Source organism: Marmota monax, unplaced genomic scaffold, assembly GCF_021218885.2.
Source record: "Marmota monax isolate L192 unplaced genomic scaffold, Marmota_monax_Labrador192_F-V1.1 WCK01_AAM20220418_F8-fsc00004, whole genome shotgun sequence".
NCBI classification, from domain to species: domain Eukaryota; kingdom Metazoa; phylum Chordata; class Mammalia; order Rodentia; family Sciuridae; genus Marmota; species Marmota monax.
Genome location: NW_026692881.1, coordinates 24,883,630 through 24,907,146, shown reverse-complemented (window position 1 = coordinate 24,907,146; position 23,517 = coordinate 24,883,630). Strand labels below are relative to the sequence as shown.

The window sequence follows — 23,517 nt, the reverse complement described above, 5'->3', positions numbered from 1 at the left end:
TAGCAACACTTTGGCAAAACTATATTATAGCACAACCAGGACACTGACAATGCTGTTCACCCACTGAAAAGCATCTGGGTAATTTCTAGTCTTTGGCTATTATTATGGCATTATTTTTCATAACAGCTATAAAAACAATCCAAACACCCATCAACTGATGAATAGACATGAGAAAGCATACATAATCCCTAAAACATTATGATATGTTAAAGAAGCAATCAAGGGCCACACATTCATATGAAATGTTCAGAAGAGGTAAACTTACACAGACAGAAAGTAGATTAATGGTTGCCTAGGGCCAGGGGAAAATAAGGAGGCTTCTTTTTAGAGGGATGAAAATGTTCTAAAATGATTGTGGTGATAACTGTACAATTCTGTGACTATATTAACCACTGAAATGTATACTTTAAGTGAGCAAATTATTTGATATATGAATTACACCTCCATAAAGCTATTATTTTAAAACAATTCTCCCTGAGAAGCTATTTGAATACATTGAAAACTTGGGGATGTACACCATTCTTGTGATACCCACAATGGCAGGGTACTCCATAAATTGGGGCTGAATGGAATTATTTTACTATATCACAACTCCTTCCAAATCAATCTGTTTTATATTATTTCTAGGCTAAGAACATTAAAAAAATCTTTAAAAAAATATTACTTACAAAAAAGACTTTCCAAACTCAAAATTTTTTTAGCAATTTAACAGCTTCCTCTAGAGTAAACAAAGAGATGGCTTTACTTTCAAGTACCAGGCTTAAACAACAATATAAGATATGCTAAGACTTCAAAGAAATGTATTTGGTTCAAAAAAATAAAAAAGCTAGTTTACTGAGATACATTTTCTTGATGAAAATTGTTGTAAAACTATAAAGATATTCAATGTTCTAGAAAATAACTTAGATGTTATATATAACAAATGTAACCTAACCAATTGCATTACTAGGTATATTGGAGGAAAAGGAGTGCTGATACTGCATCAGCCCTCTTTTGTTTTATTGCCTGCTAATATTTCAGAGCCATGGTATGCTGATGCTGGTTTTCAAGTCTTGCAGCAAATTCTCGAATGTGATTGGGCACCTCCCTGCCTGGGTGTGAGACGTTCTGGCCAACCTGTGTCAGAACCTATCCCCACCCTTTTTAGGTGCAAGAGCCCATCCATGTGGGGGTGTGACTGACCACTGACCCTGAGACCAATCACTGACCGTTACTTCTACGATCTTCCTCCAGGCTACCTTGACCTTGTTCCTGCAAGCTCACATTTCTGTACCTTAGGCTTAGCCCCGAGAGCTTCTGTTTTTTAAACGGCTTAAGGGAAAGGAAATTAACTTAGCCTCAGGCAGATTTTCCATTTGAATAGACTTAATGGCTCTTTGAATACCCTTCAATAGATCTTCAGGGGGCCAGAGCTATGGTCCATGTAATCAAAGAGGCAAATTTCTAAAGCTAAGTTTTTTGAATATTCTCAATACTTCCAGGTAATTCATTAGAAAGGCAGATTTTTTTGTAATTTCCTTCCTAATTTCTCCCAAGTATGTAAATTTGGCGAATCTTGGTCACAAAACCAAGGGCAAAATTCACCTACAACCTTTAAGAATTGTAACAATTGAGTCTTTTTTATCTATTAAATAATTTTAATATCTCGTCCCTTCAGTACCTTCAGGTACTTTTGTGACCCCAAATTGTCACCAAATCCTTTATTTCTATAGCATGCTCCCACTCAATCTAGTTAATCTAATATGCCCCACGTTGGGCGCCAAAATTTGCCACGCGACCAGCACGCTAGCTTCATACTAGAGGTCCTAAGCATAGAAGTTAACTAGTGAGATCAAAATAAACACACATAACTCAATTTACCTTTTTCTTGACCAGGTCTGAGACGGCCCTCCCCGGCTCCTGCCTCGAGCCACCTGGTGGGGTAGCAAGGTTTACACAAGAGACTAGCAGGAGAGAGGAAGGGCATGCCAGAGAGTGGCCTTTTATTGGGGAAAAAGAAATTCAGGGGAAAATTCCATCCAATGAAGGTCGAGGGGGACATCATTCCAAGGTCAGGGTCAGTGATTGGTCTCAGGGTCAATGGTCAGTCACACCCCCACAAGGGCTCTTGCACCTAAAAAAGGTGGGGATAGGTTCTGACACAGCTTGGCCTGAATGCCTCACACCCAGTCAGGGAGGTGCCCAATCACGTGCGAGAACAGCTTCCCACACTTAGACCATGCCACAATCTATGACAAACCTCATCCTCAGATCAATCAGTGAAATTTTAAAATAAGTTCTAAAAGACATGAGCTACTTTCAAATGCTAGCCAAAAATTTTCTATACAACTGACATGGAAATCAACAGATCTGGAAATTTAAACTACACATCGAAAAAAGTAGAGAAAAATGGAAACAAACAGACCTGGCATTGAAAAATACAGGTGGTATTTTCCAAGTGCCCAAATGGGGTAAGATTTAATTATTCTACAAAGCACTGGGATATTATTGCTATAATTGCCACTGATTCTATGCTAGCTGCTTTGGAATATGTCAGATTCAAGGATCACATTTTACAAATTAGAGTAAACTAAACTCAAAGGTGTGATTTTTTTTTTGAGTGATATTTTTTATAAAAGTATGATGTTCAAGTATCATATATTAGTATAAAAGCATAATGACTTTTATTAGTATTACAATATCAATCTGAGACTGCTCTATGGTCAAAGTTTATTCCTTCAATCATATATTGATAGAAACTGATCTATACACAATGTGTGTACAGATACATTTTAAACTACAAATCATTAATTTTTTTTTTTGCAATTACAACATTCTAGTATTGTTTTGCATAGATTATCTCATTTAATATTTCTTACAATGCTATGAAGAAGTGACCATACACACCCACTTCACAGATAAGAAAACTAAGATTTAACAATTTGGCTTAGATTACCAAATATTCTTCAGTGACTGAGGAATTATTCATAGTTATGGATCTTAACAGGTGTGATTACACCCTTGATTACTGCATTTCCTTTGGGAGGCCCAGAAATATAATACAGGATCATGCCAAAGTAGAAATTCTCAAAATAGCAATAAAAATTGTACAAAGTCTTGTATGACTATCAAACCAGTATAAATGTGGAAGCTTCACTTTCTCTTCTATTGCCAGAATTTTTAGATTGATCCAAACCATTCTTAAATTTCTGAAGCATATTTTTGTTCTTTTGAAATGACTGGTTGAATATATCTTTGAATTCTAAACTTCCATATAAAGTCTAGGAAACAATCTATAGTTGTTACTGTCTGATTCTTAGTTAAAAATCCAACTTAAATATGTATGTGTGTGTGTGTGTGTGTGTAATCCATGACAATAAAAAGATAAAACTAGTGACACTAATGACAACCCATCATGCTAAGTTTCCTATACTTTATGGAAGTTGATTGTCAACTGACAGGCACAGCTAAGAAAGCATTTCAGTTTCAAATTCTATTTTATAAATAATGATGATGCTAATTAAATAAACTTTTTAGCAAGCATAAAAAAGTCTCCCTGTGATTGTAAAACTGGAAAAAATATAGCTAGATATAACCATAATATACACTGTTCAAAATCTAAGTGCAGAGCCTTAAGTTAAAAAGGATGTGTAGGTGCTTGCTAAGTCAATGATCATTCAGCAGAGTGATTCAAAGATAAAAGCATTCCCAGTCAGATAATGAGAAGGATGAAGCTAACCTCCTTCTCACTAAAGCACCAATATGTGATGAAAAATGTTTTGTTGATCTATAATACAGATTTCTGTGTTTGAAGAGGAAAGGGAGAGGAGAATAACGTTGGGAAGAGAGGCAGTGCTTAGACACTGATAGGTAAAGTTCATAATATTCACCAGTAACCTGAAAAAAACTTTATTATAATTAGGTGATTATTTACAATTATAGTGGCCATGCAAGGGGCAGAGTTACAAATTTACAAGCATGTAACAAAAAAGTTCAGAGAAAGTATATATTCTTGAAGTTCAAACTCAACCATTACCTACCTTAGATTGATTGTTCTCAATATAAAATATTGGAAAAAATATGGAACTAGTTCTACATATGTGATATGTATTTTTATAAAATATAGACATGAATTAAATACATATAGGTATATAATCACATATAAACAAATATATTGAAATCTAAACTGAATACAACAACTAGAAGCAATCACGTAAGTACCTTGCAGAATCCTCAAACACATGGCTTCAGTGCCTTTATTCTCCTTTCTACAAAAGATGAGCATTCTATATATACTCCCTCAGTCATCATTTGTCTTCAATAGGGAGTTTTTGGAAATGGCTGAGGAAAAGAAAAAAAAATGTCCCCCCCCCCCCCCAACTTCAAGAGAAAGTTGACAGAGACTAGCAGATTGATCACTTGAGTATGCCTCTCAGACATTGAGTTTCTATTATTGAGTCCCCTGGTTTCAGTGAGGTTTTAAAAACTGAGATCCAGGAAACTATGCAGAACTTGACAGCTCATGATAAATGAGAAGCTAAAAAAAAAAAAAAAAAAAAGAATCATTGGAGATTATGAGTTTTAAAGAAAGATTCATTGCTCTCAATTTCTAGAGATATCTTAGAAATCTTTGACTCATTACCATTTGGTAGTCCATCTGCAAGGAAAATTTTTAAAGAAACATTAACTCACATACTTCATGAACTTTAAGTGCAGCACTGAGTTTGAAAATTTCGAAGTCCTAGCTTTTGACATTTTCTTGAAAGTCATGTTTGAGGTAAAGTTCACTCTTACCTATTTAGTGCAATACTCTACAAATTTCAGTAAGCCATTTCCCAAAGTGAATATCAAAGTAACGGTAATATATAGAAAACTTAGCCCTCCCAAATTCCAATCTTGTATCTATTTCCTAAGCTGAAAATGGATTTTTTTTTAAACTAAGGAAATTCTATCTTCAATCTGAAGAAATGCAAACAAACAGACAAACCACATTATTAAAACTGAGTATATAAAACAAGACATTTACCCAAAAGGCTAGTCTAGAATATTAATCTGTTACCATGGACTATATTTCTGTTTCATTCTTGATGTGGTCAACAGAGGTGGTAAAACAGAGATATAGCTCTATATTTTAAAAATTGGAGGAGAAATTACAAAAAATATTAAAGAACACAGAACATGAATAGTATATCACTCTGATATACTATTTCAGATATTTCAGCTAAAGATTTTTGGCTTGCATTGCTATATCTTACAAAATACAGCCACAAAAGTCAACCCAAAAGCTTTGGTAACTCAATACAATGTTACTGCAAAGAAGTCTGATTTGAAGAAGTTCTTGCTTTCAAATTTGGGCTGATAAGAGGGTTTTTCCATTTTATTTATTTATTTATTTTTAGTTGTAGATTGGACACAATACCTTTATTTATTTTTATGTGGTGCCAAGGATCAAATCCAGTGCCTTATCTATATGAGCACTTATCACTGAGCCACAACCCCAGCCACTCCCCCCCCCCCACCCAAGAGGGTTTTAAGACGATCACAACTTCATCTGTTTTCTTTTAGAGTCCCAATACTGATCCATAAAAATAAAATTCATTAAGCACAGGAAACAGTATCTGAAAATTAGTTTCAAAAATACTTTTGGGATATAACCTGCTTCTTTAGACATCTAATAATGGTTTTTAAGTGTAAGGCTCACAAAAAGACATTTATTATCCTCAGAAATTTGCTTCACAAAAACATTTTTTTTCCCAAAGTAATCATCCTTTAGGCCTAAAGTTTGATATTATAGTGCTGCAGACAGTCCCCTACTTACAATTCAACTTACATTTTTAAACTTAAGATGTAAATGGTATTTTACTCTCAAAATTCACATCCCCAGAGCCAGGTGTGGTGGCAAACATCTGTAATCCCAGCAATATTGGAGGCTGAGGCAGGAGGATTCCAAGTTCAATGCCAGCTTCAGCAACTTAAAGAGGCCCTGATTAACTTAGCCCTAGCCAACTTAATGAGATCCTATTTCAAAATAAAAAATAAAAAGGGATGGGGATATAGCTCAATGGTGAAGCATCCCTGGGTTCAATTCCCAGTATCAAAAAATAAATAAATGAATAAATAAATAAAAATTTATGTCCCCAGAACCTTAGGTTATGACCTTATTTGAAAATATAGCATTTACAGATCCAATTAAAATAAGGTCATATTGGACTACAGTGGATCCCAATTCAAAACTATTGTCCGTAAGAGGAAAGTGCGATATTTGATTTTGGGTGTTTGTTTTAAGTTTATTTGGGGCTCATGGTTTATCAGTACGTAGTTGGCAGACTCCATTGCTCTGGGCCTGAGATAAGGCCTAGAACAACATGGGAGAAGGGTGTGGAGGAGGAAAAGTAGCTCAGAACATGGTACCAGGAAGCAGACAGAGAACAATGTGAGGTATTTGGACACACAGGAGACACCTCAGAGGAAAAGGGCCTATGATGACACAGGCATAGATTAAATTGGTACAGCTGCAAGCCTAGGCACACCTCCTATCTCTGGAAGACAGGAGAGAGGCATGACATAGATTTCCCTCTGGTCCCCCAGAAGGAGCCAATCCATTGATTTTGAAATTCTGGCCTCCAGAACTATAAGAGAATACATTTCTGTTGTTTTTAGCTACTTTACCAGTTGCTGGTACTCTGTTATGATAGCACTAGGAAACTATAAATTTCATTGGAATGTCTATCCTAGTATCTATGTTAGAAAACATTTTACAATCTTAACAGTGTGAACAGATTAGCACACCTGTGTAGAGTCAAAGTTGGCTGGTTAGAAATAACAAGTCATCAAAATAGTAATCTGAATAAAACATTTGATATACATAAGAACAATGTAACATACATGTTTCCCACAATACATGTCCTTTGTTAGATGAGAATCAATATTTCCAAGGAAATCTGAAGCAAGAAAATAAATATGTTCTTAACACAGATTCTGAACAAAATTTCTTGCAACACTCTGAATGCCAATGACAAAGTTGCAATGGACTCTCCTGCTTCCCCTGCAGCTGAAACATTATTAATGCAGTTACCAAATTACAAAATACTACAGATTGATGGAATGTCTTTTCACTTAAGCCAGGGTGGATTTAAAATGTCACTTACTCAGATTAGTGAGTGCCTTGACATGTTTACATACATGCTGCATTTTTGCCTTTTACTCTCCATTAGAGACCATTAAGCCCACATTTGCAGGTTCACCATCATGCCAGGCTCTGGGCCCTTCAGATGAGGAGAACCCCTAAGAAAATGCCTTGTTGGCTTCCATTCTGATGTATGACTTTCACTTTAATTAAGAAACCAACAAAAGTATTGCTCAATTATTAACCTTGGAGCCCCTCCACACATTCTCAGGCAGCCTAAATCTCTTGCTTCTTTATAAGATAACTAACTCCAAATACTTTCACAACTGAAATTCTGTGCCAGAAATCTATTTCCCAGGTCTTATATCCTTCTATCAGTCCCTGAAGTCATGTGATAGCTCATTACCCTGTCTTATGATAGTGAACCTCTGATGCCATTATGTGAACTTCCACCAATTAACACTGTTTGCCAAAAATGCCCTGCCCCTATGCTCTGCCTACATGCCAAGATGTGACACCAACTGTAGAACATCCTTCATCCCCACTGTTAGCAGATGAACTCTGAATTCCTGTTGCTGGGAAACTTGCCCTGGATTCCAAATCTTTGTTCAGTCATTCCAACTCCATTACAAACATCATCCTTCTCAGGATTTTAGTTTGTATTTTCTCACTAAACCCCAAATGAGATAAGTATGTTTTTATGTGGTAGGAAGAGAAATGATCAGTAACATATCCAACATTTTTAAAGCAACTACTATTGTCTAACATTATTTTAAGGATGTGGCATTTTTTAACTTGGCCCTCATGATAACCCTGAGTGGTAAATGCTACTTTCTCAATTTACAGATGAGAGAAATAACTTGTCTAAGATTACACTTATCCAAGAATATTGCATGGAGCTGAGATACAAACTCAAGTAGACTAGCTCTAGAACTCACGCTACCTGGCATTCTACCTCTACTCTCCCCATCCCCCAATGATGTTTCCAAAATTTGAGTTATTTCAAACTTAAACCTGTTAAATTCTTTTGCAAATCTTTCCAGCTCCCCCCTTCTCCAACTTCAAATCTAAGTTATCACACCTCTAATGTGACTTCTTTTGCAAAAACATATTTTCAGAGATTGGATTTTCTTAAAACAAAGTTTGCCTGAACACAAAGGCATGAAGCCTGGGTTTGGCACTCTGGAATTTGACTATCAAGTCAATAAAAAATAAAAAAATTGCCTTGCTTTTTACCAAGTTCAATCGTCCACAAAGGGTAATCTAAACTACAATTACAACTGTGCACTTCGGAAAGGGAGAGGGCCTAGCTGGGTCCTGGCATCTAGACTACATATACCTCCTAATTTCATCCAGAACCATGTTAAACAGTAATTGCCATATGAACTTGTTGACTTCTTTAAAGACATCTAGGCTCTCCTCTGATAGAGAAAATAGAATTTAGCTTTGAAAAGCAGGGCCTAGTTGGTGTAACAACCTTAAAAACATGTACATACGTTTTGGTATTTTATGACACCTAATTAATTCACAGAGGAGAAAAATGATTGTTATTATTTTCTGATATGAAAACTTAGTGAGGATACTAGAGACAATAAGAGGATAAAAATACAACAAGCCAAATTTCCAACCCATGGCTGGAAACTCAACTCTTAATAAAAAGTAAAATCTGAAGGTGATCTAAAAAGTCTAATGTCAAGTTCAGGGGGAAGAGAAGCATTAAACTAATTCACTTAAGGAAGTTTATTAAAGAAAACAAAAGAAATGTAGATATTAAGAAGATTAAAAATATAACTAAACCTTTGCAAATATAATGAAAAATAAGACTAATTTATGAATACAAATATTTCCTCCAAGATACACTGTCTTTCCAAATTAGAACTAAAAGAATAACATTCTTGGAATTTAAAGGTGTTAGAACTTAAAAAGATATACTATTAAATCTTTTCTTATATCCCATCTTTTCTCCATATCAAGAAACAGATCCTAATGGAGGATATAACTTGCCAAGTCTCTCAATTTATCCTACCTTTCATATCATCTAGATAGAATGCCATACAAAAAAATGTAGACCACATAATCTGTCAATGTAAGAAACATTTAAAATACAAACTACATTGAAAAATTTCCTTGAATTACAGGTTTTGGTAAGAAACTTATTTTCAGAAGCTATGGTACATACAATAAATAAAATGTTAACTCATTTTAAACAACAACAACAAAAGGCCACTCACTGCCTTAAGTTCCAATTTCTTGATTTTTAAGGGGTTTGTAGATATGTGCTCAGAGTTAACCCTCATCAACTCATAAAACAGATTCTTGGGGTCTGTTATTTTCATAAGAATTTAAAGTGATTTATAACATTTCTGAGAATGCTTTTCTTTTGAGCTTTCACGGTAATTTACTAGAGAGTAAACTTCATGACTCAGCTTTTTGTACCCACTCACACATGCCTGAAGGGTCCACTTAAATCTCTCGCTATATTTTAAATTCAAGCTTGAAGTAGGATTCTTGTTTTTCTGAGGCTCACAATGGCTAGACTCACAGCTTAGTTCTATAGTGCCTATTTAGCTGGACTTAAAGCCTACATCAAGTGCTTTATTGTCAAATAAAAAGCTATCCTCATTGAGCTTAGTTATTTAAGTAGCTCTTCAGAGTTTGGTAAATATTTTGTGTCTACTCTTGATCTCTATTGTCAAGGAAAGGTTCTATAGTGTTGTAAAGGGCCACAAAGTGTTATTTTAAACATCTAAAAGGTAGTAGACTACTATAACCCTTAGAGTCCCCTGTCACCAACTGAGAAGCACAAAGCCATCTACTATAATTTCCCCCAAACATCATTTCCCTAGCCTTTCTTCCACCCTAGAGCCCTATTAAAAAAACAAACAAAACTTAGGAATCTGCCTGGTGGTTTCTAGAAACCTTTTTTCAGGCCTGGAAAAGGCTCAGTCAATATCTGCAAAATTTAGAGGAAAAAGGCCTTTTTTTTTTTTTTTTTTTTTTTAAAGAGAGAGAATTTTAATATATATATATATTTTTTTTTTAGTTTTTGGCAGCGGACACAACATCTTTGTTTGTATGTGGTGCTGAGGATTGAACCTGGGCCGCACGCATGCCAGGCCAGTGCGCTACTGCTTGAGCCACATCCCCAGGCCCAGAGGAAAAAGGCTTTTAAGTAAAAGCCATTCCTCCTCTAACTGATGCTTACCCAATTTCTTATGTACTTGACTCTTTCCCTTTCTTATCTCCATCCACCCAAATATTAATCCACATTTTCAGCTCTTATTCAAAAGCCAACTCTTTCAATGATGATTTCCTGAATCTCTGCCATCAGAATTAGCCCTCCCCACTTAGTCATAGTCTGTTTTGCCTTTAAATTATGTTTTTTTCTGCTCTCAGTAACTGGGTCAACATTTTTCTCTTGTCTTTACTACATACTTATAGTTACTCAGTAGTCCCACTGGCTCATAATATGACTCTCTACTTGTCTTAGAATAAACCAGGACAGAGAATCTAGAGCAAACCTTAAAAACTGGTTTATTCATGGTTTGCTCAAACTACCCAAGAGTAGAGGTAATAAATATTGTGATCTGCATTTGAAATGTTGTAAGTGGATTGAAAAGTTACTAGAAAAAAGTATACCAAGTATAAAAACAGCATTTTTTTGTTTTTTAAAGTACCGGAGACTAAAACCAGGGATACTCTACCACTGTGCAACATCCCCAACCCTTTTATATTCTGAGAAAAGCTCTTGCTAAATCTTTGAGGTTGACTTCATATTTGCCATCCTCCTACCTCAGCCTCTACAGTAGCTACACCCATCTAAACAGTGCAATTTTTAAAAACATTTATACTCAATGTCATGTTCTGAGACCAGATACAAATAATGCTACAAAAATGTTTTTTGTTTTAAAAAAATATTACAGCAAACATTAATTCAACTATTAAAGAAATATAAAGTACTGATCTGATTTCTGCCATTATGGACTGAAAACTAAAACATGTTCACCTGAAAAAGATAATTAACAGTAAAAAACAGTTTATGACAGCTGCCAAATGAAAAACAGACATAAGATATCTGAAGGTTGTTGATAAAAATAGTTTTGAATTAAGATAATAAAGGAAGATTTCCATGAAGAGGTAAGATCTGAATTTCTTCACATATAAAATGAGAAGGTTTGGCCAAATGACCCTGAGTGTTCCCTTCTAGGTCTGATTTTTTTTTTTTTTTTTTTTTAATATTTAGGTTTTTTAGATGTAGTTGGACATAATACCTTTATTTCAATTATTGATTTTTATGTGGTACTAAGGATCGAACCCAGGGCCTCGCACATGCTAGGTGAGCACTCTACCACTGAGCTATAACCCCAGCCCCTAGGTCTGAAATTTTATTGTACTTTTATCACATAATTATAGGTAGTGACTTGATATTATCTGACCACCCATTGTAGTATTTTTCTTTCTAATTCTCCTATTAAAACAGTTGTTTTTTTTTTCTTTTTTTAAGTTGCCAACCTCCAAATAAGCAGTATTACCAAATATATTTTAAAAATAAATATTCAAACTGAATATGGTATTTCATAGGAGGGTTTGATATTTCAAAGGAGAACTTGAACTTGAGGCCTTGTTCTTTATATCACTTATATCATATGGCTTGCAAACCAGGCTTTTTTTTTTTTGTGGGGAGGGGGGACGGGGAGCAATGCTGAAGATTGAACCCAGGGATCTGCATGTGCTAGGCAAGTGCTCTACCACTGAGGTACATCCGAAGCTCTCAAAATAGGGTTTTAAATGGACATTTTTCATACCCAAAAAATGTGTTTGAAATAATGTATTCTTGTCTATTCACAGGAAATGAATAAAGCCTGTAAAAGTTCATCCCCATAATTAAAGAGCACTTTTTTCTCCTCTGTTCTTTTTAATTGTCATGACTTTTATGAGCAGTTAGTGATGAAGCCTAGCCAAAGCTTATTTTCTTTTAAGAGTAATAATCAAAACAAAGCAAATATTGGCTTAGTTATGACATTGGTTGTTCTAAAATGTTAATAGCCTATTGTTCACTGTGCTTGTCTCAACAAGATAATACATTGAAAATCAGCATTTCCTGATAGGAAGTGAATTCCCACTGTGTGTCACAGAACCTTAGCCAAATGCTGGGCTCCAGAGGAGAAATGCGTAACAGACCAGAGTTAATGATGAGCCTTCTCTTTCTCTTTTAAAATGGCTTTCTGCTTCAGATCAAACTACAATCTATTTGCCTGATTTTGCTATTAGAGGACTGCTTTCCTAAAAGGGCTTCAAATAGTTTAGACAAAGTTTGTTCAACATCCTGTATACAGCAGCATCCTGTATATTCTTAACTATGGAGAATTTCCTTACTTGTAAATGCCACAATGGATGGGGTAATTTGGGAAAAAAACAACAACAAAAAACTATTGGGATGTATCATCAAAATAGTGCAACCAAGCTTAGTTTCATACAAGTAACTATTTAAAAGGAATCATATATGAAACACGATAACTGAAACAGGCTTTCATATCTCATACATTTTAGTAGGCAAAAACTGAGGCTCAATTAATTATTCCAAATACCCCAACACTGCTTATTTAAGATTTGAATAATAAGAAACTATCACTGGCACACTAACATGCAGAAGAGCTGCCTCTGCAGTAACTGACAATATCCTAACAAGATATTAAGATTTCCCTTTTAAGCACTGAAAATTCACTTTATATTCTTTTTTTAGGGGGCAAGTGGTACCGGGGACTGAACTCTGAGGAGCTTTATAGTGAGCTACAACCGAAGCCCTCTTTATTTTTTCTTTTGAAACAGGGTCTTTTTTTTTAATATTTATTTTTTAGTTTTCGGCGGACACAACATCTTTGTTTGTATGTGGTGCTGAGGATCGAACCCGGGCCGCATGCATGCCAGGCGATCGCGCTACCGCTTCAGCCACATCCCCAGCCCTTCAATACATTTTAATAAATGGACCATGTCAAATAATGTATTTGAAAATTTCCCGGAATACCAGTTATTATCTAGCATTACTTGCTAACACCTCAGATTTTAGAAAAAATATACTTACGGTATACAACAAGATTTCTGCCAAGAAGCTTGAGTAACCAGCACACACACACAGAGTCCCCCCTACCTTCAGGCCAAGAAAATGTCTTTTTATCCTTCAGTTGTAATTACAGAAATCAAATGATGGCGTTCCTTTACCTTGCTTTTAGTACAGCTGTGATTTGACTGAATTGAACCTAAACTTGTGAAACAGTGCTAAACATCCTATGTATGATGCAGCAAAAATTTCTGTTTTTGTTACTTTATAACTTCACTGTGTAACTTTATAACTTTGTTGGCAGGATAACAGTGTACAGTTAACCTCTACCACTGCTTCCTCAGCACCAAATCAGAAAACTTGAGTCATGTCAAGCACATCAACTTCAGCATTCAATGAAATAAGGAGATGGAATAGAGAGCTAGAATGTGAAAACAACTTAAACAAAAAAGTTGAAGTTAATTTCAAATCCCTAAGATTAGCTCTGAATGGCTGAACTCACTGAAAATTATAAGGATCTATTTAAAAAAAAAAAATCACCTTATTTAAGTATTCAAACTTGATAAAAGAATATGCTTCTATTTCTCATATGGGTTTTATACTCTTGAAACTTATGTTTTATAAAAAGAGAATTTCTATAAAACATAGGACATTCAACTTCTCTTTTTTTCATTCTTGAAATTTCAAATAGCTTAGCTCCATGACAAAGAAAATTATAGACTACACAGTATTTACATAAGATGGTTTTAATTTAATCAACAGAAATTTCATTTGTTATATAGCTTAAAACAATATTTTAACAAAAATACTATGTAAATATTAAAATTGGAAGGAACATTAAAATCCATCTATCCTAACCTGTCATTTAAAGATGGTAAAACAGAGAACCAAGATTAGGTGACCTGCCCACAATTGTATAATCTCATACTCATTACCTGACTTTGAATCCAGTATCTTTCACTACTGTGCTGAGAAATGACTCCCTTCCAGGGTAGTTCTTACCCACTCATGAGTGGCTGAGGAAGTTGGGCCTACCTGTGATGTCCTAATCAGATGAAAAAAAGTGGGTGAGGGGCTCTCTATTTCTACACAGAGCTACCCCCACTTTACTACTATCCCTGGCTTCTGGATTCTGTTCCAAAATGGGAAAAAGGCTGACAGTAAAAGCACACCTGATAGAGGGGGTGTAGAAATAAGTGGGAAATAATCTAGACATCCATCAAAGGAGGAATGATCAATTTATAGTACATCTGCCATACTCCGAAAGTACTATACACTCTCTTAAAAAGAATGTGGTAGATACATAATGGCATGTGAGTTTAACATCAATTTTTAAAGTGTGTGTAAACACGTACAAATACACACAATTATAGTCATAGATATTTTCTAGAAAAATAGAGAAGAAATTCCCCTCTGTGGAGTAGAGTTGAGGGAATTAGGGTTGGAAAGAGACATTCTGTCACATTCTTTGATACTGTTTCATCTTTTTTACTTTATGCATGTTTTAGCTTCTAAACTCTAATACTTTAAAAAGTACATTAAAGCAGAGACAGGAACTTCTACAGAGCCCTTGGAGAAAACGGCGGTCTTCATATAAGTCTAATGATACATTATATTTAATTTTCTAGGGAAGACTTTCAAACCCTTTTCATGTCATGGTTATGTGTATTAGGGTTCATGAACAAGGCTTCATAAACAAGATAAAATTTGTATAGCATACTGGAACAAACAGGAAAAGACGGGAGTACAACTGTATTGGGTTTGGTAAAAAATGTTCACTCCATTTTCTTTATATTTTATCATTACAAGAAAAATAACAGGGAGTTATTAGAGAAATTATTTTCTATAAAAGTTTTGAATAAAAATCTATTTTAAAATGATTTAATTTCAATTTTAACAGCAAACTGGTTGGCAAACTTTGCTCTGGCACAAGTGTAGTAGTCTAACTATATTCGAGAGTTCAAAGGGATAGCAGAGATCATCCAGCTCAGTGAAATGAAACCAACATTTTTTTGAAAAGAAACAACAGAAAATAGCAGATTATTTAAATTCTCAACAGATTCAATTTATTTACAGTAAAGCTTTAGTTTTCATGTCATTGAAAAATGATTCTGGATTAATATCTAAACTTTTTTTCCCCCAATTCTGATACTTTCCCTTTAAGGTTTCTGTAATAAGCATGTGTCTTTATAAAAAGAATTAGGGTATTCTAAGTTGAAAAACATCTTAGAGAGCTAACCCAAATTCTTAATTAAGTAAAGAAACTCATGTCCAAAGATGTACACCAGCCTCTTGATTCCCAGGCTAGTAGTGTTTTTTTTTTTTTTTTCTGTGATAATAGGCTTTTACTTTATTCTCACATCCTTCTGAAGTTAAAAGATAGCTAAACACAGTTACAACCAAGATTCTAAGAGGAAGTTGAAACAAGGGGACAATAGGCAGTCTAAGACCAAAAATGATGACACAATGTTACCCCCAAAATATTACAGAAATCTGCCATTTTCAACATTCAGCTTTGATTTCAAATGGGGCAGGTTGTTGCACTTACTTGCATGAATGGGTGTGTCACCCCCAAAGAGTGTACAACACACCACAGCGGGACAATAGTCATCTCAAAGCACAGCCTTTCTTTCAACATGGCAACTTCTGTTTCAGTGCATAATAGAACACTTCACATAAATTTAAAATTCAGCTCAAAGAGAACCCCAATATGTGAGTGGGGGAGTCAGACCCCATTGCAAAGAAAGAAAGAAAGAAACAAACAAAAAAACGCAACTGCTGAACATGGACCTCAATGAGCAACAATAATTCTCCTGTAGTTCAACTTACCAATCACGTCACAAACTCTAGAAAGAAGACAGAACACAGAACTGCCGAGGCATGGAACAGAACTTTGGGCTGCAGCCTGCCCCAACTCTTCTGACAAATACCCAACAGCAACAGGACAAAGCATCATTATGGCAGAAATAAAGGCTCTTTAGATGCTGCCTTTTTTTAATTCAATGAACCCACTCTTAACACACAAAGTTCATGCCACGATGTCTCGAAACGCAGTATTGCCAGATTAGGACATCAATGGTCTAATAAATTCAGTACAAAACACTACTTTAAACACTTTTATGTTAAATAATTAGCACATTTGGGAGATGACTAGTATTCTCCTTCATTCATACAGTTAAACATCCTCCAAATAGAAACAATAACATTTCAGTATACTGTGAAAGAAAAGAAAGAAGCAGACAAGTGAACTAAAAATAATAAATAATTAGTTGAGTAATAAAGCCACAGATTCCTCCCAAAGACTACTGCATGTTACTTAGCAGGTGGCAAAAATAACCATCTATCTTATCTATGCATCCCTCTAAGCTGTGAGCTACCAGTATTACAATAGACAATCCATTACTTACCAAAAAAAAAAAAAAAAAAATTAAGCCGCCGTACATTTCTTAAGCTGGTTTTCGTGTGGCAATTCTGATGCAATGCTGCCCTAAAAATGAACTTTGTTTTAAACAGCATGATATCCACACTCGGTGTGGTTACAGCAAGGGTGGAGCCCACTCTGGGGGAAACAACACACCCAGGCAGACTTCAGTGAGAGCAAACAGCACATTAATATTGCCACATTTTTTTCAGAGCCTCAGAGTAAAAATTAATTGCCTAATCCTCCTTAAAGATATAGGGGAAAGGTTCATATTTGTAGATCAGTTTTCTGGAGCAAACCTTTGTCTTGGAGGAAACTGCATAGACCCATTTCTTTTTTGTGAAGAAAACGGACAAAATGCAAGATAGATCATGCAGAACATTAGGTGGAAACAGACTACTATAAAGGAAGTCCAACAATGCCAACTTCTATGTTTAGCAACAGCAGTTTTTACATATCTCAAGGCGTCAGAAACACTGCTCATTCTAGAACATTACTTTGGTATATTTTCAGAGCACCTGAATATGAACACAAGCAAATTACCTACTTTCTCCCCTCACCAACACTTTGCTTTTCCCAGCAACAAAGGTACAATAAAAACATTTTCTTACCAATTAGTAAGGGTTGTCTTCAAAAATGAGATGTGAGTATGGACTTTCTTTGGTAGGACAATAAATGCACACATAAAAGGAAAAATTATTTTGAGAAAACTTTAAAAATGTTTACAACCATCCATTTTCAAAGAATTTTAATCTCAAGACTTTTTTTCCAAATAAAAGATTCATAGGATATATATGTAAGTAGCATCTAAAAGTCTTTGTGTCTAAAATAATTTGTCAAAACTGAAACTATTAACATTCAATAATTGTTTAAAGTGACTTTAACCAATACTGCTTTCTATACATGCACATCCAGAGACACAAAGTTATTTTTCAGGGAATTCTATCATGAAAAAAATACTTCCAATTAAAATATCCATGCATTTAAAAAACAAACAACATAATTGTTTACATAGAATTTAAAACAAACAATAGAAAAGGCTTTGAGGGAAGACAAGGAAAATATTATTTTAATGATACATGCTGTCATATTGTCATCCCCAACTTCACTTCTTGGTATTGATAGAATAAATCAGCCTGGAGTATTGGACATTTCAGTATTTTTGAGAGATGGCCTTGAACACCCGCTTTCAGATTCTAGGAATGATGTGCTGATTGATTGAGCCTTTGTTGAATTGCCATGTAATAAAGTGACCATTGCAAAATCCTTTCATAATCCAAGTGCTCAGTTCAATTTTTTCCAATCATATATGTAATCATGAATCACCTGCTGCCATTCTTTGTTCTTTCTCATCTCACCCTCATACTGAACAACTGAAAGGTACCTGTTGGATATTTATTAAAAGAATTGCATTCTGATACTTTCTGGATCTACACTGTTGGAAATGTCTGTTTTCAAGTCAAACTTCACTTTCACAGCTGCAAAGGAAATGACAAAAGAAGAAAAACACAGCCAATATATATCAGCAATTAATTCCATCCACAACTGCCCAGCTGTTTCTGCAGGGAAGAATCAGTCTGTTTCCTTTTGGGGCTTTCGCCACTGAAAATTGATACTGCACATTCAGAGACACAAGCTGTTTGTAACATGTCAGGAATGTGCATAAGATCACACAGAGCTGAAGAGAAGAAATGAAATCCAGATCATTTTCTTAGGACTTGCCAATATTATTTCATAGCTTTAAAAACTCATAAAAACATACCAATCACAGAGAGAGAAAAATATATGAAAAAATACTCTCCCTCTGAATATCATCCTTCCAATAAAGAGGAAAATCTGCCAATGACATCAGATTTAGTACCAAGAGCAGACACTCTGATTTATTGGCATAAACAAGGTGGGACATTCTTAGCAGTCCACATGCCCCCAGTACATTAAATCCAGCTAATATTTTTTGGACTACACAGCTGCTTGCCCAATGTGTAGTTTGTCCCTTTAAAAAAAAAATCCTTTAAACTGTGAAAGTTGTTAGGAACCAATGCTTTCACCACAGTCATGCAGTAAAGCAAGTTTTTCTTGGTTAGTTCAGATTACTTGGTCCACATATATACCTGTCTATTTCAAGGATTCACGTGTATTTTACAGATCCAATCTTCTCAGGTAACTTTCAAGCAATCAAACTTCTTTTCTTCCCTCATCAGTTTTCTGGAGTTAAAGAAAATAGTCTGTACTGAGTGCCAGAGAGCTTAATGACAGTATGATGTGTAAATCAACAAGTACAATGGCACCCCCACTCCAATTTTATTTCAGATCTTACAAAATGTCAATTTGTTATTATTTTCAGTACATACAATGAGTTGCATTTTAGGTACATAAATGACTTTTGATTAGTTATTGTTATGAAAGAGAAAAGAGAAAGATGGCATTTAAGAAAAAAATTAATTCAAGCCATATTTTAGCCTCTTACTGTTTTTTTTTTCTTTTATTAAACAGGAAACCAGGTATGCTCCTGATTGAATTCATTGTCCTAAGGGCCTGTTCCTTCCCCTAGTGCTCAATGATCAATGTCAGCTGCTCAAGAGTTCATACACTCCTAAGCCTGTATATTCTCAAAAATATAGATGGGACATTCATTCTGGGTATCCCCAGGGTCTAAGGCTTAACTAGTGAAGAGAAGACAAGCTGTCTATTCCAAATATAAGAGTCAGAGAGACATTCCATAATCATCTGAATGAAGATGCTCTCAAGTGCCAGAACTCAAACCAGCACAATAAGAAGTTGTCTTGAACTAAAGCTCTATAAATCCTGAAAGCATGACATTTCATTTGCTAAATATGTGGGAGACTGAAAACAAATCATGAAACCAAAAAAAAAAAAGAGCTTCTTCCTTTCCAGCAAACACCATCTGGACAAGGATATATGAAGGAGTGGGGGAGAAGTTTAATCTTTGGGTGATGGTGACATTAACTTCTAGAAACATGGTATAACCATTAGTGACTAAAACAACACAAGGATGAGTTTTGCTTGGCAAGCTTCAGCTCTGTGGGACATTTGGTCTAGCTTGAAATGTCTAAGGGAAGGAACTTCCCCACCTACAAGACTGGCTAAGGAAAGGAGAGGTCTGTCTGAGCTGTTTAATTCAGATTACTTGAGCCTAAGCCAGTCTAACTAAAAACTGGATTGACCTTAACAAAGACCTTCAAGGAGGCCACTCATATGAAATTTAAAAATGAATTTCTCCCAATAGTTTATTATAAATAATTATGTTTTATTTATTTACTTCTTATTTCTTTATAAAAACTTCAAGCATACAGCAAAGGACTTTACTAATGAACATCACATAAACACTACCTAGTTTCTACCCATTAACAATGTACTGCACTTGCTGTGACACATTATTTCTTCATCTATCCATCCCTCCAGCTAGCTACTAACCCATTTTTTTAGTGCATTTTAAGATAAATTAGAGATATCTGCACCCCCCTCCCCGATACTTTAGCCTGCATATCCTTACCTAGAGTCCAATATTTATTTATAACTTTCTATGTATAATTTACATACAATGAGATGATGAATCTAAGTGTACATCTGGATAGAACAGCCTATACCCCTCAAAGTCCCCTCAAGACTCTTCCCAGGTGATTTCTACTCCTACTTCCTCAGAGGCAATCACCTCAAAATAGTTTGGCCTTTGGGCTGGGGATGTGGCTCAAGCGGTAGCGCGCTCGCCTGGCATGTGTGCATAGGCACGGGTTTGATCCTCAGCACCACATACAAAGATGTTGTGTCCGCCAAAAAACTAAAAAAAAAAAATAATAATATTTTTTAAAAATTCTCTTTCTCTCTCCTCTCTCTTTAAAAAAAAATAGTTTGGCCTTTGCAACCTGTGCATTAGAACATTTCTTCACTGTCTCACAAAACTTGTACTTGTTACACAGAATGACAACTAGATCTATTCAAATCATGAATAGATGGGAGAAGCCAAGAAGAGATCATAACTTAAAGAAGTATAGACTCATCTACTTTAATTATCCAACTGCTTAGGGGAGGGAAACAAGATTTACAAAGTTTTAATTGCCTGTCCTACTAGTCTGTCAACTAGTCAGTCATTTATTCGCAGGGCCTCATCTAAGGCTTTTCCACAGAAGCTCTATGCCTCATTTTAGGATGAAGGAGAAGGTAGAGATGTGCTAGCATCTTTAACAATTTTTTTTTTAACTCCTTTGAGACTCAGTTTTCCTAGCTATAAAACAAGAGAAATCTTTTTTTTTTTTAGTTGTAGATGAATACAATACCTTTATTTATTATCTTTATGTGGTTCTGAGGATGGAACCCAGTGCCTCATACGTACTAGGCAAGCAATCTATCACTGGGCTACAAACTAACCCCTCAAACAAGAGAAATCTTAACTTGAAGTTATACAGAGATAGTTTATAAAGTATCTGGCATGTGGTAAGTGATCAAAGAAGGAAACACAAGAAGTGAAGAGACAAATGACAGTATGAGATACAATTCAAGAACTGAAACAATCACATACTGCTTTCTAAGCATGGTGCTACCTATATTTGGTTCTCATTTGGTATATGTAAACAAAATGACAGCAAATAAATCCTATATAGCTGCATTACAAAATTCCTCCTACTAGCTAGCTGCCTCCATGGGTTCCTCTATACAACTAGGAGCATCTCCCACTGGACCACCTCAAGTTCCTGAGGAATGGCTATGCCTGGGTAAATGGGTATTCAGTTATGATCAAAGTAGCAAAAACAAACAAAAAAAACAACACAAGGTTGAATACCACAAAGGAAAGCCAAGTGACAGAAAATGGGAGGGAACACAAAGAGCATAATGACAGGCATGAAATTTTAAAAGAGATTAAAAGCCAACTGTGCTAATTTTTGTGTCAGAGAAGACAACTGCAGTTTAAGAGCCATTTGAATAATTCAGATTGCTATGTACTTTATATACTTATCCAGTGTACTCCCCTTAACAACCCTATGGATGAGAAGACTAAAACTCAAAAAGAGGTTAAGCAAAGAAGGTCATATAACTAGTGGCAATGGAAGTAGGAATAATTTTTTCATACCTGGTGATTTTCCTAAAAGGCCAATTTTATACACAGTGAGGAGACTCTGGATCTAAGAAACCCTGGACAGTTGTGGGGACAACCAAGTTGTACAAGAAATTCAGCTGAGGGTGTAAAACTCAGGGTAGTGGGGGAAAAAGCCTGGACAAAAAGTAAATCAAGCTGGGCATGGTGGCATATGCCTGTAATCCCAGCAGTTCAGGAGGCTGAGGCAGAAGGATAGCAAGCTCAAAGCTAGCCTCAATAACTTAGCAAGACCCTAAGGCTGGGGATGTGATTCAATGGTTAAGTGCCCCTGGATTCAATCTCTGGTACCAAAACAAACAAACAAAAAAAAGTAAATCAAAGATAAGATGGTACGAACTGTGAGTTCCAAGAATTTTGCTTCACAGAACAGTCTGCCATCCTAGAATCATGCAGCCCCACGTCAGAGATGCTCCCATAACTGTAGGAGGGCTCAAGAGTAAGTCTTACTTTCTTACAGGTTTTGTTCCCCAAACTATCTGTTCTCAGAGGGATGATACAATATGGTAACTCCTTGATAAGAGTGCTGACCATGGGTTCATACTTGAGAAGATAATGAGTGCCTCTCTCCAAGTTGGTAAAATGCAACTCTGTTTGCAGGCATCCCAGGCTACATTCTGTAACTTCCCATTTGAGGAATGGCCTGAGTCTTGCCTCCCTTGCAAAGATGAGTTTGAAGGACAGTCTCTCTCATGGAGCATAAAGCTTCAAGGCCCCCAACCCTCTGTAAAACCTCCAACATAGCACTCCTTTTGCCAGCTCACACTTGTCTGTTCACTGGTACAACTGACACACAGGTGGTGAGCAACCTGTGTTATAGATGGTAAATGGATAGTGTTCTTTGTCTATTTAATGTTTATTTGATAAAAGAAGTAATTCAGGGGCTGGGGCTCAGTGGCAGAGCGCTTGCCTAGCACATGAGAGGCTCTGGGTTCGATCCTCAGCACCACATATAAATAAAGTTATTGTGTGCAACTACAACTAAAAAAATAAATAAACATTTAAAAAAAAGAAGTAATTCAGGATTTAAAGAGGAAATTATAGAAAAGGCAAGATTGGGGATATGAAATATGGTTAATATTCAAAATGTTTTGTTCTGGATTTTTAAAAAGATACAATATAACCTATAATGATTTACAAATTAAGTCTTTTGAGATAGAAGATGCAATCTAGCAAATCATTAGTTATAAAGATTACGCATGATCCACATTTAACACATTGAACTGGTGAAACTGTATTGTATCTTCAAGATTGCCAAGCTTTGAAGTGGAAAACAAAATATGGCTTTGATTATCACAGCACAATATTTCTGAAAACAATGACAAAGACTACGTTTAAAAAAAAAAAAAAAAAGTATGGCTGGGTGCAGTGTCACATGCCTGCAATCCCAGCAGCTTGGGAGGCTGAGGCAGGAGGATCACAAGTTCAAAGCCAGCCTCAAAATGGCAAGGCGCTAAGCTACTCAGTGAGATCCTGTCTTTAAATAAAATACAAAATAGGGCTGGGATGTGGCTCAGTGGTTGAGTGCCCCTGAGTTTAATCCCCAGTTGGCACTCCTCCCCACTCCAAGAAAGAATACAGAATGAAAAATGAAAAGTAAACATATAAGTGCTATTTAAAAAACATACAGGGGCTGGGGGATATAGCTCAGCGGCAGAGAACTTGCTTAGCATGTGCAGGGCCTTGGGTTCAGTCCTCAGTACTACAAAATACTACAGCAAATCCCCCAAAACCTACAATCATGAATAACTTAAGATAGAAGATGTATCTTCTGTTTTTGGAAAGAGTCCAAAAACAGAATAAAAAACAAGTAAAAATAAAAT

The 23,517-nt window shown here is 35.6% G+C and overlaps 1 protein-coding gene across 10 annotated transcripts in view; it reads right to left on the bottom strand.

Moving 5' to 3' along the window:
* Positions 1-23,517, bottom strand: part of Add3 (adducin 3) — a 113,988-nt gene that overhangs the window by 37,034 nt on the left and 53,437 nt on the right. For 2 of the 10 annotated variants that reach the window (XM_058581294.1, XM_046450093.2), the window contains exon 2: positions 18,696-18,789. The exons of 6 other annotated variants lie outside the window; for them this stretch is intronic. The gene's annotated coding sequence lies outside the window, so the exon portion shown is untranslated. Of the gene's footprint in view, positions 1-13,187; positions 13,406-18,695; positions 18,790-23,517 lie in introns of those variants that run through there. 2 more of the 10 variants (XM_046450094.2, XM_046450092.2) reach the window with 2 other exon arrangements.